Source organism: Mirounga angustirostris, unplaced genomic scaffold (genome assembly GCF_029215605.1).
Source record: "Mirounga angustirostris isolate CCGP_5_RB_7025 unplaced genomic scaffold, mMirAng1.0.hap1 SCAF_1, whole genome shotgun sequence".
Lineage (NCBI taxonomy): Eukaryota > Metazoa > Chordata > Mammalia > Carnivora > Phocidae > Mirounga > Mirounga angustirostris.
This window is the reverse complement of record NW_026991709.1, coordinates 201,765,577-201,779,406: the sequence shown is the minus strand read 5'-3', so window position 1 is coordinate 201,779,406 and position 13,830 is coordinate 201,765,577. Positions and strand designations below refer to the sequence as shown.

At 46.9% G+C, this 13,830-nt stretch overlaps 1 long non-coding RNA gene across 5 annotated transcripts; it reads right to left on the bottom strand.

Annotated features, from left to right (window-relative positions):
• Positions 1 to 421: 421 nt before the first annotated feature.
• Positions 422 to 11,511, bottom strand: LOC123833891 (uncharacterized). 5 transcript variants are annotated; one of them, XR_008505149.2, is made up of 4 exons: positions 10,801 to 11,511; positions 10,321 to 10,478; positions 4,727 to 4,934; positions 422 to 1,832 (listed from the first exon to the last, which is right to left on the bottom strand). It is a non-coding gene; the product is annotated as an uncharacterized LOC123833891 (long non-coding RNA). The 5 variants fall into 5 exon arrangements; XR_010413505.1 differs by lacking the exon at positions 422 to 1,832 and adding an exon at positions 6,083 to 6,372 and having other exon boundaries at positions 2,677 to 4,934; XR_006788368.3 differs by lacking the exon at positions 422 to 1,832 and having other exon boundaries at positions 2,677 to 4,934.
• Between the last annotated feature and the right edge of the window lie 2,319 nt (positions 11,512 to 13,830).

The following is a 13,830-nucleotide window of genomic DNA, read 5'->3' as shown; positions in this document are numbered from 1 at the left end:
AGCAATACTGCTATCATCACCTACAAAACCTCACCATAATAATAAAGATCAGAGAAAGATTAAAGAACCATTGTGAAAATAAAGAAAACTAAAAATTGACACTAAATATGGGGCATCTGGCTGGCTCAGCTGGAAGAGCATGTGACTCTTGATCTCAGGGTCATGAGTTCCTACCCCACGTTGGGTGTAGAGATTACTTCAATAAAAACTTTAAAAAATATAAAAAGAAATTAACACTAATAAAAAGTCCAGCACAGTTTTGAAAATGGAAATTGAAAATCTAATTCTAAAATGCATTTGAGGGCGCCTGGGTGGCTCAGTTGGTTAAGCGACTGCCTTCGGCTCAGGTCATGATCCTGGAGTCCCTGGGTCGAGTCCCGCATTGGGCTCCCTGCTCGGCAGGGAGTCTGCTTCTCCCTCTGACCCTCCCCCCTCTCATGTGTTCTCTCTATCTCATTCTCTCTCTGTGGGCTTAAAAAAATAAAGAAGATTTGCTTTCGTGGCCCACAGCTGCAACCTCTAATTTAAAGATACTGCAATGGACATAGCAAGTTCTCTGGCTCATGGAAGGGAGAAATCTACTCCAAAGACTCTGAGCAAAATTTGGAAATAAGAAATAAAAATATGATGAAAGCTATCTTCCCCTCACCTTTACAGAAGTTGGTAACATACCTTATTGCGTCATATGCAACAGAATATTTCCCTACAGTGTTAAAGAAAAACCAATTTGGAAGAAAAAAATATAAAAAGAAAAAAGAAGAACCGGAGCTGGACAGTAGTAGTTAATGCAGTAAAAGCAGGTTTTATTCAGAAACTATTGCAACAGGGGAAAAAGAGGCCTCAGTATAGAACTGGGCCCCATCCCTAGGACAGCACAAAATGGGGACTAAAAAAAGCCAAAGAGGAGGGTCAGGGTCAGGGGATGGAAAATTACTAAGAGAAAACCTCAGGAATAGAAAGATTCTAGTTAAACAGACCTGACAGGATTCTTGCTGAAGGCAGGCCAGGGTGGTCAGATGCTGTACAAAGGAAAACCCACAGTCTTTCCACCCCTGAGTCTTTCTCCTGTGAATCTCCCTTACTACTCACACAAAACACTTCACTTCTGGTCACCAAAAGAGCGTTTTTTTTCCCTACATGAAGCAATTCTCCATGACATCAGCTGGGGTGTCCTGCAATTCAACTAAATTCTGACACTATCTGTCCAGAGACAGCATCAGGTTCCACAGGTTAAGGTTCAGACCCACAAAGCAGCCGCCCCTCCCCCACTGCAGATGCCAATCCAAGTCCAGGTTATCACCTGTGCTTCTGACTGATGAGCTCTAGAGTGGAACTTCCAACAACCCCTTCCGTAGGTTCAATTCATTTGCTAGAGTGGCTCACAGGGCTCGGGAAACACTTCCGTTTACCACTGTATTAAAGGATGTGATAAAGGATACGTGACCAGTTAGATGAAGAGATACACTGGGCGAGGTCTGGGAGGGTCCTGAGCACAGGAGCTTCTGTCCCTATGGAGTTGGGGTGCATTACCCTCCCAATGTGGATGTGTTCATCCATGTGGAGACTCTCTGAACCCTGTAATATTGGGATTTTTATGGAGGCTTCCTCATGTAGATCATTAACTCCATTTCCAGCCCCTTTCCCCTCTCTTGAGGATTGGTGAGGGGCAGTGGTATGGAGCCGAATAGTCCAGCTCCAATCATGGCTTGGCCTTTCTGATGACAGTCTCTGTCCAGGAGTCATCCAGGAGCCCCTCCAGAGTTGCCTCATTAGAACAAGACATTCTTACCACCCAGGAAATTCCAAGGGATTTAGGAGTCCTCTGTCAGGAGCTGGGGTTGAAGACAAAATATTAGAACAAGAGACGCTCCTAGTGCTCTGAACACTTAGGAAATGTAAGGGTTTCAGTTCCTGTGCCAGGAACTGGGGGCAGACACCAATATATATGTTTTATTTTCTCACAGATACCAAAGCGGGTAGATGAAGAATATTATCAGATGTTGAGGGTGGAGAGTTCTCTCTAAACTGACTTGACAAGATTCTTGCTACAACTGGGTGGTGCAGGATAGCCAAGGACAGACTACAAGGTCCAGGCCTAGAGAAGAATGACTAAAGTTCAGTCAAGGAGAGTCTTTGTCCATAGCTACTGTGAAGCCAGTTAAACTGTGGTATCATGTTGACACTGATCAGCCAGAGTTTTAAGAAAAAGGAACTGAATTATTTGAAGTATAGACATCATGGCTTTCTTTAAACACCAAAAATTATTACAGATATCCAAACTAAACATGAAAAGGCCACCAAAGCATCCTTAATTTTTAGTAAGGTAAATATCAATCACTCTAAGCCACATAAACAAAAAGGCCTTTGGGAGTGTTTCCCTCCCCTTTTATTTAGAGTAAAGGGTTCCTGAGACCCAAGTGAGAAGACCATTGTGAATTATCCCCAGCCTTAACAGGTCCCTTTCTTGCACCGACTTCAAGAAGAGCCATCAAGAGAGAATCCTAAGTACCTCTCTGTAAAAGCCCTTGGCCAGGCCTACATTTTTTAGTTCTTTTAGGCCAGCGAGCTGGTGTTTGGTGAGCTGAGGGACTTTGGACCACAGTTAGCTTTTTTCCTCTCTGTTCTCTTTCTCTTTTGTTTCTTTTTTTCTCATCTTTATGTAGTTTGTTAGTACTGTTAGGGGGCATTTCTTTTTTTTTTTTTTTTAAGATTTTATTTATTTATTTATTTGAGCGAGAGAGAATGAGAGACAGAGAGCACGAGAGGGAAGAGGGTCAGAGGGAGAAGCAGACTCCCCGCCGAGCAGGGAGCCCGATGCGGGACTCGATCCCGGGACTCCAGGATCATGACCTGAGCCGAAGGCAGTCGCTTAACCAACTGAGCCACCCAGGCGTGGGGGCATTTCTAGTTAGTATTGCTAGCAGTAAGTTGCTGAGCTGCGGGACCTCACAGCCATGCCTGCGACCAGGAGACCCGCACTGACAACCACTGGCTCCTCAAGACCTTTGGCCAGGGCGGCTTTGCTGAAGTGAGGTCGGTCTGGCACAACCTAAGTGGGACAGAAGCATCCATGAAGGTCATTAACAAGAGCCAGCAGAGCTCCTCCAGCCTCCACAGACTATTCCTTGAAGTCCAGAGCCTGGAGGCCCTGAATCACGACCCTTGAGTCATGAAACCACTCAAGGTGACTGACACCACGGAAACACTCTATCTGGTCACGGAGTACACTACAGGCACTTGATCACCCACTGGACCATGCCTGCATGAGAAAGGAGCAGCCCTGGAGGCAGATTCTGCCAGATAGTGTTCACTGTGTAGTACCATTGCCAGGAGGGTATCATCCCCAGGGACCTAAAGCCAGAGAACCTGCTTTTGGAAGCCGACCTGAACATCAAGGTTGTAGACTTTGGCTTCAGCAATGAGGTCACCGTCGGCCATAAGCTAAACACCTTCTGTGGTAGTCCCCCTTATGCCAAAAGTACAACAGCCTCGCAGTGGCCGTGTGGAGCCTGGAGCCATCCTCTATACAATGACTGTCCAGTGACCAGCAGATGCCTGCCTTTACAGGACTTTGGGGAGCTGTGGGAGTGGGTACTGAGCAGAATATACTGCATTCCCCTTTATATGTCTGTGGAGTGTGAAAACCTACTAGAGCAATTCCTGGCCTTCAATCCCAGTGAGAGAAGCACTTTAGAGGAAACCATGAAGGACCCCTGGATGAACATAGTCCATGAAGAGGAACTAAAGCCTTACATCCAGCCACCCCCTGGGCTACAAGGACCCCTGGCAGAACTGAGGTGACGTTATCCATGGGTTATGGGTGGCACCAGATCCAGGACCTGCTGATGGGCTGGAGTTATGATGACGTGATGGCCAACTACCTGATCCTAGGCTGCAAGAGCCCCAAGGCGGAGGGGTGGACCACTGCTGTGAAGCCCCCGCCTTCAGCTGATCCTACCAACAGCTGCTGTCCTTCCCCATCCTGCACACTTCAGCCTAGGGTCTCTGCCAACACAAAGAAATGTGGTTGTGGTGAGCCCATCATTCCCACCTTTGTTGCATTCTGTAACTCAGAAAGTTGGCGGCCTGGGGAGGACTGGGAGTCAGTGGAAGGCCAGCAGCCCAGCCAAAGTGTCTGCCAGTCGCCCACCAAGCCTGGAGACAAGGACCCCCCAATCCCCAGCACAGTCCCCAACGTGGCCCTGGGGCCTCCCCTCTACCCACAGCACCTACCATCCATGTGGTAGAGCCCCACATGGAACCAGCTGCCCTCGGGGTTTATCCTACAACAGAAACTCCCTCCATCCTGGGTGGCCCGGTGATGGGACCCCAGCCTCTCCCTTTGGCAACAGCCAGGGCTGACAGGGGACTGTTGGGAGCTTCTTCAACTTCCTCCTCAGACAGATACCCGTGTTCCAGGCTGCCCAGAAAGAACTGGTGTGGCCCTTCAAACACAGTGAAGCCAGCAAAAGCTCACATGGTGGATAGCCGAGGCAGGGATAAAACCAAAGACTGCTTTTAAAGAGGGAGCAAGAAGATCCTGAGTTGCACAGAGCCCAGCGACAGGTGTGGGAGCCGAGCCAGTGATGAGGCGACAGCTGCGGGGACGGGAGTGGTGCAAGGAGCTTACAGCGCGTGCGCAGGGAAGCCGAGGCCTGCGTGCAGGGGAGGATAGCAGGTGCGGACTGCCAAGGCACTCTGCATGGGATTCAAATCAAGGGAGTACCTGCACTTCCACAGCATTCAAAGGCATTGAATCCAAAATGCTGGTGAGCTTAAAGGATGGTTGGGAGCCAATGGGGAGATAAGTAGAGAGGCTGGCCCTTTGTCCCAACCTGGATGAATCTTCAGAGACTGGACTGTTGTCCTGGGGCACTTCTTCCCTCCTGCTCTTCTGTCTCTTCCTCCATGTTTGTCAGGGAGGGGAGATACTGCTGTAGAAATAAACACAATAAAGAAACATTTAATAGGGAGGCATTTAACATCCATTTTCTGAGTTGCTTTTTTTTTTTTTTAAAGATTTTATTTATTTATTTGAGACAGAGAGAATGAGAGAGAGAGAGAGCACATGAGAGGGGGGAGGGTCAGAGGCAGAAGCAGACTCCCCGCTGAGCAGGGAGCCCGATCCAGGGACTCCAGGATCATGACCTGAGCCGAAGGCAGTCGCTTAACCAACTGAGCCACCCAGGCGCCCCTCTGAGTTGCTTTTAAAGCTGGATTGTGGGAGGTGATTATTGATTCAACTGGTTGTCATTCATGTTTGTCTTAGAGAACACAGGGTTGACACTCCCTTGAGCAGGTTTGATAGTAGTGATATTAACACGAACAAATAACAAGCCACAGACTTTCTAGACCATTTCAATTCCTTTTAGGTACAAGTGCCCATTGAACACACTAGGAAATGAATGTTGAGTGGGGTTAAGCACTTTGTACAATCACGGTGCTGGTGAGTGGCAAAGCTTGTATCAGGAGCTTGTGCTTTGAACCCCGGCTCTATGGCCTCCCGTGACTCAGGCCTGGGGCCTCTGCAGTCCTGGTTTTGACATCCTTTCAAGGTTGTTACACTGTGTCTCTGAATTAATGGATAATTCAGGAATATAAGAGATGAGACAACCAACCACTTGTGAAGTAATCTTCAGAGCTCTGGGTGAATTAACCTGTCTGCAGTTCCCTAAATCCTTCTCTGCATTAGTCCTGAGTACAAACTCTACCTCAAAAATGTTAGGAAGAAAGATGAAGCTGTCCAGAGTGCTGGAAACACTAAGGTTGTCTGGAGCCTGTTTAGCTGCAGGGAAAGTGCCTTGTAGGTCCTTTAGCACACAAGTGGGCCCCCCTGGTGTTAGAGCCTGATCCAGCTCTAAACGGATCTAGGGTGGTGCCTAGCAGGGTGGCCTTCACTCTCTTCTGCCTCATGTCAAAGGGCCTCATGTCTTATGAAGCTAGAGAGCAAGTGTAGGGTGATGGCTTCCAGATGAACTCTTGTATATTTAAAATTCACTTACTAGACTCAAGAGCCCCTCTCCCTATCCCAATCCTTTTTATTCAGGTACGAATTAGAACTTGCCTGAGGACACCCACTCACCCCTGAAATGCTGGGTCACACCTCTGCCCAGGGGATCTGCCACAAGTGTGCTCTGGGCCTCTGTCCTCTCAGGCACTGGGAATAGGCATCTCATTTAGGGTGAGATTTGAGCTTTTTCCAGAGTCACACTGCTTCGTGAGGTCACTGAAGAATTTTGGAAGGGTCCTTGACTGAAAGTTCTTTTTTGGCATGTCCTCTAGGTTGAGGTGCAACCCTTCGGCATAGGCTTTCTTGATTATCATAGTGTTTGGCACTTAACAGTTCTTCACAAATAGCGTTTTCCCTTTTTCCTGCAAGGGAGTTACAAAGAAAGAATTGCAGGGATATTTTGGAAGAGGGAGAGAGACACTAGGTACAGCTAGGGTGAGGATCAGGAATTTTTGTTTGTTTTTAAAGATTTTATTTATTTATTTGACAGAGAGAGCCAGAGAGCACAAGCGGAGGGAATAGCAGAGGGAGAGGGAGAAGCAGACTTCCCACTGAGCAGGGAGCCTGATGCAGGGCTCAATCCCAGACCCCTGGGATCATGACCTGAGCCGAAGGCAGATGCTTAACCATCTGAGCCACCCAGGCGCCCCAAGGATCAGGAATGTTTTGTGGATGAGGCAGATTTGAAGTTGAGGCCCGGCCAGAACTCATGGGACCCTGAGTCCTCACGTGAGGCGGGTCACATATTCTTCTGAGGGCCATCATTTCTTTTCCATGGAAGCTGCTGGTGCCAGTTTCCACGCTACCTGCTGTTGGAGGGCAGTTTTGAGTTTGTACACAACACAGATCCATTGGTGGTGGTTGCCTGGAGCCTTGGCTGGAAAGGATCCTGAAGTCAAGGTCCGGCTCAGCAGGAGGGAGTCCTACTTTTCAGGTACCTGTAATAGTTATAGTTCCTAGTACTGCCTTCACTGTGGCTCCCACTTGTAATGAGATGATGTTAAATGACTCCAGGGCAGAGTTAGGAGGATGAACATAACCTGGTCACTAAAGGAGCTTCTGGGTCAGAGAGCTCTCTGATCGCCACTGCATATACCCAGGCATGCTATATTTGCAAGTGTGTGTATTTATAGGCACTGCGGTTGTGTTTTGGATTTGCACCCTGATCCAGGCATTAATTCATTTAAAAGAATATTTTAACATTTTCAAAGAGTTGAGCATCTTTAAATTCCCTATTTCTGTTATTTCTAATTTTACTGCATTATGGCCCACAACTGTAAGATGTTAAAATTTTTGTCCTTTTATATTTACTAAATATATCTTTTTGTTTTCAAAATATAATGAAAGGTATTTCTATTTCTTTGTAAGTTGTCTTGGTTTGTTAAAAAAAATTCACTTTGTTATTTGTTACTACATTCTTTTGGGTAGGTACGTACAGTTCAGTAATACTTTCATTGTTTTGCATATTTTTGGGTTTTTTTTAATCATTTAAACCTTCATTCTCTCTTAAGACTTCTCCTTTCGTGCCTCCCATGCTCTAGATTCTATGATTTAATATTTCTCAGTTAAGACTGCTTTCAGCTCTAGATACTGGAAAATGTGACACACAGTAGTACGAACAAGCAAGGATAGGAGATGAGGCCAAAAAAGTAGGCAGGGGCCAGGTTATCTGGTTATCTAAGCACTTATTTTATTTTATTTTCTCCCCGCCTCTCTAAGCTTTTTTTTTTTTTTAATTTATTTTTTTTTTGAGAGAGAGAGAATGACACAGAGAGAGAGAAGGAGAAGGGTGAGGGTCAGAGGGAGAAGCAGACTCCCTGCCAAGCAGGGAGCCCGATGTGGGACTCGATCCCGGGACTCCAGGATCATGACCTGAGCCGAAGGCAGTCGCTTAACCAACTGAGCCACCCAGGCGCCCCACCCTCTAAGCTTTTATTTTGTTGCAACAAGAAGCCAGTGGGAGGGTTTAATGGGGGTGGGAGGGAGTGAAGGGGGGAGTTGGGGGGGTGTGGGGTTAATATATATCATGTCTTTCATGTTTTCTATGGAGCACCCTGGATGCTGACTGGAGAATGGACTGTAGGAGAGTAAGAGGGGAAGCAGGGAGCTGGGTTAGGAGGTAGTCTTTGCAGAAGACCAGTAAGAGAGGAGGGTGACTGAAACTGGTGTAGAAATGGAGACAGTGAGGAGTGGCTGCAATCAGGATGCACGGCAACAGGACTTGCTGGAGGACTGCATGTGGGATGAGAAGGGAAAAAGAGCCAGTGATGACTCCTGAGTGCTCCCCTCAGAAAAGAGGATCTAGGCCTGGGGGTGCTCAGCAGGTAGATGGTATTCAAAGCTGGGAGCCTCCGTAGGTTCGCTCTAAGAAGAGAGGGCCCATAGGAAAAAGAAGGGGGCTGAGGATCCCAGAGAACTCGTGGAGGAGGAGGAGCAATAAGAGGAAGACAGAGTAAGGCGGGAGTGAATCTGGAGGGAGGCAAATCCAGAGAAAACTGTTTTAAGATGGAAGAAGTGCTCAATCGTGTTTCAGCTAAAAGGCTGAGAAAACAAAAACTTAATCCTGAATTCAGTAAAATGGCAATCATTGGTGACCCCCGTGAAAGCCACTTCAGTGAAGTGGTGAGGAGGGAAGCTGGACTGGAATCGGTTTAGGAGATAAGATGAGGAGAGGTAGCTTGAATGGAGCAGAGAAGAATGGGAAATGGAGAGGACCTGGGGGTCAAAGGAGGTCTGTGTTTAATATACAACATTAGGGTACATTTGTGTTCCGAGGTTGGCAAGGGATCACTACTAACACAGGACTGCAGAACTCTGGGGTCAGAATCTGAAAGGCCTTCTCAGCCCCCACTTTACTAAATTATAACCTCAATCTTTAAAATCAATGGGATTTTGGGCGCCTGGGTGGCTCAGTTGGTTAAGCGACTGCCTTCAGCTCAGGTCATGATCCTGGAGTCCTGGGATCGAGTCCGGCATCGGGCTCCCTGCTCAGCCGGGAGTCTACTTCTCCCTCTGACCCTCCCCCCTCTCATGCTCTCTCTGTCTCATTCTTTCTCTCTCAAATAAAGAAATAAAATCTTAAAAAAAAAATCAATGGGATTTTTGCCATCTATTTCATGATACAGGCATACCCACAGAATATATCGCCAATTAATGTTTTCCTGGAAGATTTTAATTTTTAATACCCAAAGTGCATAGCAGTCATTTGTCTCTCTAGTTTAAATTGAGTCTTCAAAAAATATACTTTGAACAAGGAAAAGTTTCATGTTGCTTTCAAATACAATCAGCAGACCATCAATCACACTAGTCACTTTGCAAATCTTTGGAGTGTCGTCAAGATGTACAGTATCTGATGCTGCTGGTCTACAACACAGCACTGCTACTGCACAAAAAGCAACCGTATGCTAACAGCTGTATTATTTTTTTTATTTAATTTTTTACGTATGATGTGGAGAACAAAGGCAAAAGAAATAAGGAAAAAAAAAATCTCCTTACAACTTACAGCCCATTGACAAGTCCTTGAGACAGGCAGAGTGACCTTCTTCTAAGAACTCAACTCAATACTTGCTAGAAGCAAAAGGCAATCTTATCTTAACATTAGCCCGACATCCAGGATCTTGAAAGTCTTCTTTAACATATAAAAATTCCTTTGGAAACTTCCTGTATCTCTACTGCCACCTCCCTCCACCTCGCCAAGATATATTAGCAATCATCCTCCAAGCATACGGCCCACTGATATACATCTGATGGGTCTCATGACTAAGGTTTTCCTAGACAATAGTAAATGCCCTTTTCCTAACGACAGCTAACCCCTCAAGGTCCTGAAAACCTGGCTTCCAAATTCCTTACAGATTTACACTATCCCTAACTCCCTTCCAACTTGAAAGTCTATAACCAGCCACTCCTCACGACCCCAGTGCAGATCTGCCCTAGGGTCCTATCCCCTGTGCTTTAATAAAACCACCCTTTTTGCACCGAAGATGCCTCAAGAATTCTGACTGTTCACTCCGAACCCCAACATTTTCACAGCAAGTAAACTCTCACCCCAACATGGGGCTCGAACTCATGACTCAGAAATCAAGAATTGCAAGCTCTTGTGGCTGAGCCAAGCCAGACACCGAAGAATTGGTAGGGTTTTTTGATGGACTTGCTATGCCTTATAATTTTTTGTTTAAAATAATGGGAAATAAGGTCTCCTTAGAATTTGTTCTCAGAGAAAGTCCTGACATTTCAGGCATAGACTATTAACAATCACTTAATGGCATATGACTTTCCAGCTTCGTCTTAGTTTCAGGTTTTTAATTACTTACCTTGGAAATTACTTAACTTCATTTCTTCCAAATCTGGCAGTAGGACTGATGCTCCAGAAAGTTATACCATGGATATTTTGCTTTTTTTTTTGCATCCTTCCTGCACAGAATTGGAGCTTTGCTGAAGTGAGTTTGAGACGTGTGTAGGGATGGAGTAACTGGAGTTAATCAGAAAAACTAAATGGAAAAACGACTTAAAAAAAATTATCACTATAACCCCCAACAACAACAAATTGTTTAATTATTTTGTGGTTCTGAAGGGATATTTAAAAAGTTACATTTAAAGGGGTTCCAAAGGAGCCGGGCAGTAGGGCAGAAACTGTCGTACCACCTTCCTCCACAAACTTCCCTGATCTCTTGGGAAGGACCAACGGGAGCTTGTGGTCCTGCCGGAATGAGGCCAAGGGGGCCAGGATAGGTCAGGGGAGTCAGAGAAGTGGCTTGCGCGCGGTCCCCCAAGGGGATTAGGAGCTTACTGACCTGCCCGCCTGACTTTCCCATCTGTACCACGCAGAATTGGGCCTGTCCACTGTCATGTTTCTCCTTTTCAAAACACCGCACTGGGCAGTCAGTCCCTCTAAGAAGCTGTTCAGCCAGCCCAGGGCTCCGAGGGGCACTCTGCGGGGAGCCACACCACCGAGGTCCATGGGGACGATTATGGCAGCCCCGAGGGACAGAGGTGACGGCGAGAAAGGTGGCTTTGAAAAGGCAAGTTCCAGGTTTCCAGGTACCGGTATTTCCATCGTAGCCGGTGAGTTTACGTTTCAAATACCGGCTTAAGAGCTTCCGCACGGGTTCTAAGAAGTGTCACCAACCGGCAAGTCCGCGCGAGTCCCTAAGCCCCAACCCCACCGAGGGCCGCCTCAACGTGCGCGGCCCGGAGGCACCGCGCATGTCCGAGGGGGCGTGGCTCGGAGGGCGGGGCGAGTAGAGGCGGGAGTGAGGCGGTGGGAAGGGCGGGGCGCGCTGAGTCGTGGAGGTTGGGCTGTACCCATGGCCAACCCCCCTCAGGCTGTCAGATGGGCCGGCCTGCGAGAAATCCGGCTTCGAGCACAACAAATGGCACCATCGGCAATTCGTAAGGATGCTCTATCACGATTACAGCGCGAGTCAGGCTGTCCGGGGCCCGCTGGGCCGCGCTGTGTCCCTGGCGGCGGGGCTTGGGGGAGATCCGCGCTCCTCCGGGCTTGGCGGCACCGCCCCTGGGCCGCGGAGGGGCGGGGCGGGAGGAGAGGCCTCTCCCTGGGCATGCTGGGAGCTGTAGTCTCTCAGTCGCTCCCAGCCAGCTGCTTTCAGGGCTGCAGGACTACAACTCCCAGAATGTGCTAGGCGCTGGGTGTTCGTTGTGGTTTAGCTTTTGCTTAGATTTTGTGGCTCTGACACTTTACTTACCCCATTCCCATTCCTATTTGCTGCACCGATTGCTTTGTTGTTACTTCCTAGAGGCCATTTGGTTGTTTCTGTATCTTGCAGTGTTTTTAGGGAGTTCACCCTCACTACATAAAGTCACTGCGCAGTAAGTGCAGTAGTTACCTACTTGTAGTTCTCATGTTTGTCCTCTCAATGAAGCTGTGAAGAATCTTAGTTACTTGTAGCTCCTCTCATTCTCATGCGAATGGGGCCACTTACCAAGCTGGGCACCTCGTCTTTGGTCTCATTGATATTATCTTTTTCATCTATTTTGAAATATACTCTGCTAGTAACATGGACACTGACAGATATTCTTACATATCTAACATCTCCATGAAGAAGGCCTATGATCCCCATTTTACAGGTGTGGAAACTGAGGCTCAGAAGGGTTGAGTAGCTTCCTAAACCTCATACAATTTCTCTGCACCTTTTGAGTCTTAACCTGGAACTCTGCCTCCCAGGTATATACACTTTGTGTGAAAGAAGATAAGTGTTTACAGAATTTTGGCACAAGGAGCTGAAAGCAACTTAAATGATTTTAATTTGAATACAGCTTTGCACAACTTCTTTCTTTCTTACTTCAACCTCCCAGATTCCTGTAACTCTCAAATATGCATTGGGTAGTTTCAAGAAAGGTAGATTCACAAAACTTCTTTTCTTTTTCCCAATATTAAAATGGCCTTACTTGGTGTATTTTAAGATGCAGGAGAGTCAACGGTGATGTTATACTTTTCAAATGATCAAATTCAGGAACATCAGCCAACTTAGCACTGAGCAGCTGGACAGATCTGCAGTGCCTGGTGCTGCTGAGCAGTGAGCTCTGGGAAAGCGAGCTCTGGCAGATCTACTCTGGCTGGGCGCTGTCTTCAGTAACACTGGCCTGTGGGAATGTGAGCTCCTGGATCTTGTATGGCTCTGGCTGGCTTCTTGATTTTTTTGGTTTGTTTTTGTTTTTTATAAGGGAAGTGAAGTTTAGAGATTTATTTATTTATTTATTTATTTATTTATTTATTTGAGAGAAAAAACACAGAGGGAGAGGTAGAAGCAGACTCCCTTGCTGAGCAGGGAGCCCAACGTGGGACTCAATCCCAGGACCCTGAGGACCATGATCTGAGCCGAAGGCAGATGCTTAACTGACTGAGCCACTCAGGCACCTCGGCTTCTTGTTTTTAATAACAGTTTAATGGTTTGGGGTGCCTGGGTGGCTCAGTCATTGAGCGTCTGCCTTCGGCTCAGGTCATGATCCCAGGTTCCTGGGATCGAGCCCCACATCGGGCTCCGTGCTCAGCAGGAAGCCTGCCTCTCCCTCTCCCACTCCCCCTGCTTGTGTTCCCTCTCTCGCTGTGTCTCTTTCTGTCAAATAAATAAAATCTTTTTTTAAAAAATAAATATAACAGTTTAATAGTTTGAAAGTGATCATGTGGTGGATATGTGTTTTCTTTCGTGTGTGTGTGTGTGTGTGTGTGTGTGTGTGTGAGACAAATAACGAGCCTAATAATTTGATATGAACCCATGGCTGTTCTCAACCAAGGACAGTGGTGGAAAAGCTGATTTGTGTATAATCACTGCCTTAATACTTCGTACAGAGAAGACATGTCTTCATGTCTTTGCCTTTTATATCTTGCTCGTCTGTGCCAATGTGCTATTTTAGGGGCAGTGCTAATGGTTCAGATTGCAGGGTTCCCTCACATACATTTCCAATTTTTTCCTTGTTTGGGCTTAAAATGTAGTAACATTATTATCTTAAATGGCATAAGTATCTTTGTTGATGAAAAAATTCTATTGCCAAATACTTCTCCTTTTTTAAAAAGATCTTATTTATTTGAGAGAGAGAGACGAGCAGGGGGGAGGAGTAGAGAGAGAGGGAGAAGCAGGCTCCCCACTAAGCAGGGAGCCCGATGCGGGGCTCTATCCCAGGACCCTGAGATCATGACCTGACCCGAAGGCAGACGCTTAACCGACTGAGCCACCCACGTGCTCTCAAACCCCTGTCCTTATGAAAAGAAAAAGCAGGGTCAGAGAATCTTGATGCAGTGTCCAGCATTCTGCATGACCAAACAGGCTTTATGTGGAACTTGGGGTCAGTAGGTGTGGCCTGTA